Genomic DNA, 5,890 nt, shown 5'->3' with positions numbered 1-5,890 from the left:
CACATCTCCTACTGGGGATGTGCCCGCACCCCAGGTACATGCCCTTGACCGGAATCGAACCTGGGACCTTTCAGTCCGCAGGCCAACGCTCTATTCACTGAGCCAAACCAGTTTCGGCAAATCGAATTCTTATTTATTTTTATTTTCAATATATATTTTTATTGATTACAGAGAGGAAGGTAAAGGCAGAGATATAAACATCCATGATTACACATAGAACAACTGACCGGCTGCTTCCTGCATGCCACACATGAGGGACTGAGCCCGGTGCCCTCACGGAGAATCAAACCTCAACCTCCTGGTTCATAGAATGATAGGCAATCCCTGAGCCATGCTGGCTGGGCTGATTCTTATTTAAATAATCCTCCCTTGTCCATTAGGTATTTGACCTTCACCCTCAACGTACAATCTCTTGAATCTCAGTTTCCTCTCATGCAGCATGTTGTCAAGAACCCAACTCCTTAGAGTGGTTCCTGCCCAGGGACCTGGAGGGAGCCATCCTGGTTTATTCCCACACTTGACTAAGCCCTGTGAGGTGAGTCATGAGCAGTGTTGTTCAGAACTCCGCAGGAATAGGATGATTGCTATACTCATGTACAAATCCCCATCTGCTCCTGATGCTGGAAAGGCTATGCACACTGTTTCTGAAACATGTGGCCATCCTCAGTGCCCAAAAGGGAAGTGGAAGTTCCCCAGATGGAGAGGGAAGGAGAATAGACAATGGGGCCAACCTTGAGTGGCTACTGTGCCTGGGTGCAGCCAGAAGTCATCAGTGTGGAGCTTCCCACCTCTGTGATGACAAGAGAGGGACCCAGGATGGACACACACAGGGAGGGGAATGGACTCAGGGTGAAAGTTGGAGCAGGGCTGCCCCTCCACATGCTTTGGATACGGGCACTGGGATCTCTCTTCCCAGAGATCCAGCCCATGGTCAGCACTGAGACACACCCCCTGTCTTTGTGATTGAAATGGATTCAATCCATTCTAGCCAGGCGTGGGCGTCAGCCCAGGTGTGAGTGTGAGGCTCACCTTTGGCGTGGGCTCTGCTGGGCACATCACAGTCAGATGCTAACATATGGGGAGAGGATGCCAAAGGCAGGGCAGATGCCACTCTCCACCTCTTTGCGTCCTGAACATCAGGACAGCCCTGGGAGGGACTCTATGGAGAAGCAGGCATGTCGGGAGGGGAGGGTCCAATAGGAATGGATGTGAAAGGAAATCCCAGGGGGTAAGGGGAGGGAAGGGCTTGCCTCTCCTGCACCTTCCCTTCCTTCCCGCCTCGCCCCTGCCTGCCTGTCGTTCCTTCCCTCCCCTGCAGGATGGGGGCACCATGCCTGTGCCTGCCCAGCTCTCTCTGATACAGTTATCAAGTGGGACCTCTTCATGTGAAAAATGTTATAGACAAGGTGGTGTGGGCCATACCTGAGGGTATTGGCTGCTGATGCTGCTGCTTTCCTGAACATATCAGACTCCCAGACCTGACACTGGGAAAGGTTTGGGATTTAGCTGACCCAGAAGGCAAAGTTGTCTTGAGCCAATGGGAATTGTTCATTGGTCTGTGCCTTGTGCATGTACCCAGAATGCATTGCAGGTGTAACTGAGGAGCTTGAACCTGGCTATTTCTCCACCAAGACTTCACCACACCCATAGTGCCTTGCTGGACAGCGGGACCTCTGCAACGGTGTCCCCTGGGCTGTGAAATCTGAAGACCAGGCCAGACATGTGCTATGTTTGATCATTTTAAGCCTGGTTGTGGATTTCTGTCTGTGATAAAGGGAAACCAGTGTCGCTCACCTCTAAGCTGCCTGTGGCTGCCCTTGGAAGCCTTTGGGAGCTGAGTGGTGTTGGCTCTGGTGTGATGCTCACAGAGATGAGTCTGCAGGTGCCATGTGCTTGGTAAAGGGCACATTGGAGCAAGCACCTGTGCCCATTTCCTGGCCTCCAGCATTGTGCCACTTGCTAAGAGGAAAACGTGGGCTGTATCCCCTGCAGAAAAAGCTAAAGAGGATGGCATCTTCCTGGAAACTGATAAGGACATGGTGAGTTTCTGTCTGGATTAGAAGTTGTGAGATCTTCCTGGACACAGGGCTAGCTTCTACCTGACTAACCTACCTTTGGGTGTTTTGTGACCCTGTGGGAAGCTTTCAAAAGATATGTTTGCCTTGGCTTTTAACTCAGTCAATCAGAAGTTAATAAAGGGCATTGATCCTCCTCACATTTTTACTCCTTAGATTCTCCCACCACCAGACAGGGCCCATTTACCAAAGAGCATCATAGGATCAAGTCCTGCTACAGATTTCTCTGCTATTAAGGAGCTAGATGCTCTTAACAATGACACCATTGACCTAAAGAGGGAATGAATAATGTGCAACAGGACCTTAAGGAGAAAGAAGGTACTCTAAAAAAAATTCTCACCCGAGGATAATTAGAGAGAGGGAGACAGAGAAACATGGATGTGAAAGGGAAGCATTGATCAGTTGCCTTCTGCACGTACCCTGACCAGGGATTGAACCCACAACCCAGGTGTGGTCCTGATCTGGAATTGAACCAGTAACCTTTCGGTGCACAGCCTAATGTTCAACCAACTGGGGCTCTCAAGCTGGGCGACAGATGTCCTCTTCATCAGAGAACAGTGTGGGCCAGGGTCTTCAAAGGGCAAATGCTAATCTGCAAAAAGTACAGGCCCAGACACAGCAAGCACAGGGTCTCCTTAATGGGCTGGATGAGCAGGAAGCCCTAATCCAGGAGCAACTCAGGGAAGTCAGCCTAATGTGTTGAGTAGGCCCAGCTGGTCACACCCCTGGAAGCTGAAGGAACTAGTCAAGAGTTGCAGACCTCCACCTCTGAGGAAGAGCTGGCCAATGTAGGGAAGAGAGGAATGGCCTACAGCAAGGAACAGCAGGATTGGGGGACAGTATGGAGCCAGGCCAGGGCAACCTTGGACCTTCTCATTGGCTCCTCTTTGCTTCATAGCAGGAAATCAGTTCAATGGAAATGGATGTGGAATGGAAAGGAAAGGGCTGGAAATCCATAGTCATCAATGAAATTGGTGCAATTACTGATCACCAGAGAGACAGAAAATAAAAAAACTATGACGTATCATCTTACCTGTCAGAATGGCTGTCACCAACAAATCAACAAATGACAATTGTTGGTGAGGATGTGGAGAAAAGGAACCCTTGTGCACTGCTGGTGGGAATGCAGACTGGTGAAGCCATTATTGAAAAAGGTGTGGAGTTTCCTCAAATAAATGACTCATCCAGAGTACTCAGATTCTGTTGAATCTTTCATAAGAACCCTGAAACAGCAACTAGAAAGAACATATACACTCCCATGTCCATAGAAGCCCAATTCACAATAGCTAAGATCTGGAAACAGCCCGAGGGTCCATCAGTAGCTGAGTGGGTAAAAATGCTGGAATGCAATGCAGCTGTAGAAAAAGAAGGATTGCTTACCCTTTGAGGCAGCATGGAGGGACCTGGAGTGTACTATGCTGAGTGAAATGAGCCGGTCAGAGAAAGGTAAGTATCACATGATCTCACTTGTGTGTGGATTCTGAGGAACAATATAAACTGAAGAATAAAACGGATCCACAGACATAGAGCATGGAACAGACTGGAATCTCCAGGGAGGGAGGAGGGGGCTGGGTTGGTGAGGAGAAATTAACCGGGCGACGTATATGCATATATGCACAGCTCAGGGACACAGACATCAGTGTGGGGAAGGCCGGTGTGGGGAGCGGTGGCTCCTGAGAAGGGACTGGCAATGCAGCTGCCAAGAACAAGTTTGTCCTGCATCCTACAGTGATGGACACTCCAATGAGGAAGACCCAGCGACTGTAGCATCCAGGTCCCTGGCAGATCCAGGTGCAGATACAGACTTGGATTTTTTTCCAGTTTTACATTTTTGTTGGCAGTGATCCTTTCAAGGCCGATCCTGTTGGGGAAATTGGTCTATTTGGAGGCGATCCTTCAAGGGTTCGGATCCATGTACATCAGACAGCTTTCTCAGGTGATCCTCTCCTGAGGCTGTGGCCACGTCTGTTGTTGAGCCTTTCAGTGCAGCTGGCATCATCAGTGACCCTTTGGTAGAAACACTGAGGCACAGTGACCCTATCGCTCCTGGTGGAATGGTTGTTGTTGCAGCTAATGATTTGCCCACAGACCCGTTTACCAATATTAACAATGGTGGTAACTATTCCATAGGAAATGCCTGTGACCTCCAAACCGATTGATGTAAATTTATGAAACAAACAAATCTGAATCAATTTAAAACTGGTCTGGAAAATATTTAAAAAGCTACTTAAAAGGAACCTTATGCATTACTTAAATAAATGATGGCAACAATTTAAAATTACTTATTTATTATCAATATATTACAACTTGTGCTCAAGATAGCAGAAGAAGTAGAGGAAGTACTCAAATCCTCCCATGTCCACAGTGAAATCACAACTAAACTACAGAGCAACCAGCATTCAGAACCACCTGGAACCTAGGTGATCAGAAGGTTCCTGGTAAGGATACAAAGAACAAGCTTCATGGAGGTGGTAGGAGGGTGGAGATGTGCAATGGGCTGGCCGGTAGACCATGTGGAGCAGGTCTCAGGACTTTTTTTTCCCCCTAAGTACTTCTTGGTTTAAAAGTAATCCCACAGCCTAGCCAGTGTGGCTCAGCGGTTGACACCTATGAGTCAGGAGGTCACTGGCTCAAATCCAGGTCAGGGCACATGCCTGCATGTTGGGCTCCATCCTCAAAAGGGGGCGTGCAGGAGGCAGCTGATTTTTTTCCCCCTCAATGTTTCCATTGTCTATCCCTCTCCTTACGTCTCTCTCTAAAATCAATAAAAACATAGTTAAGACAGCAAAAATGATATAAAATAAATAATCCCAAGGTTATGAAGATACCACATTTTGTTGGGACGGATGTGGCCCAGCATGAAGGGGTGCATAGATGTGAATCCAAACCAGCCATGTGGGATAGACCCTCACGTCACTGGGTGAGAATAGAAGGGCAGTGGAGGAGAGTGAGCGAGGTCAGGGAGGGAGGGAGAGCACCCTCGTAGATGGATGAGGAGTCCTCTACAGGGACATGACCCATGTTCTCCAGCACCCAAAACGTGTCTCTCACATCTCCTCCCCTGGACATTCTCCAAAGACAGTTTCCCCAACTATGGTCCGCACTCTCTTTCAGCACCTCCTGGGATCATCAGATGGGCTCCAAGGCTCCCCCACTCTGAACGGTTCACTGTTGCCTCTGTGTTCACATGCTGGCTGCATCGTGGGTCCTTCTGGTGTTGTTTCGAGCCTGAAATAGCAGCACCCCAAGGACCACCAGGACCAAACCAGCCATGCCCATCCGGATGAGATTCTCCACTGTGTAGTCTTGGGGTTTGGAGGCTGGAAAATGTGGATATAAATGTCAGAAAGGTCAGGGCAGAACCCAAATCTCCAGGGATCTGGTGTCTACCCTGGTTCCCACCTCTCCGTGACATCAGGGTCCCTGTGATGTCTGAACTCAGCACCTGCTCTCAGTCACCTTGATAAGAGTTACCTGTGCCCAAGAACTGAGGGTGAGGGCACTAATGGTCCCAATTCAGAAAGAACTAAGAGCTGGGTGTTCCGTGTTCAGCCTGAAACTCAAGACCATGAGCTTATTCCCCTACAACTGAGATTCCACATTTTCAACAGCTGGGGACCCAGGGTCCATGGAAGAGGGGTTGGTGTCAGGGGCTCCTGAATCTCAGGAGCACGAAGGGGTGAATATCTGGGCTGGGTCTCCTTCACCCCACCCAGCCCAGGCCCCTCCTCTCTAGGCTCCGCATTTTCATTTTCACCTGGAACTGTTCATCTATTGATTCTTCCATTAACTCAATTATTTATTTATTAAATATA

General features: G+C 48.9%; 1 protein-coding gene and 1 pseudogene across 1 annotated transcript in view; one reads left to right on the top strand and one right to left on the bottom strand.

Moving 5' to 3' along the window:
* The window catches only part of LOC107183551 (leukocyte immunoglobulin-like receptor subfamily A member 6), a gene marked incomplete at its 3' end in the record, with an annotated part of 18,530 nt that overhangs the window by 11,028 nt on the left and 1,612 nt on the right, over positions 1-5,890 (bottom strand). The window lies entirely within an intron of this gene.
* LOC102754638 lies at positions 1,331-3,062 on the top strand (annotated as a pseudogene).

Source organism: Myotis davidii, unplaced genomic scaffold (assembly GCF_000327345.1).
Source record: "Myotis davidii unplaced genomic scaffold, ASM32734v1 scaffold1642, whole genome shotgun sequence".
NCBI classification, from domain to species: Eukaryota; Metazoa; Chordata; class Mammalia; order Chiroptera; family Vespertilionidae; genus Myotis; species Myotis davidii.
Note: the sequence above shows the minus strand (reverse complement) of the source record. Positions and strands in the feature narration are given on the sequence as shown.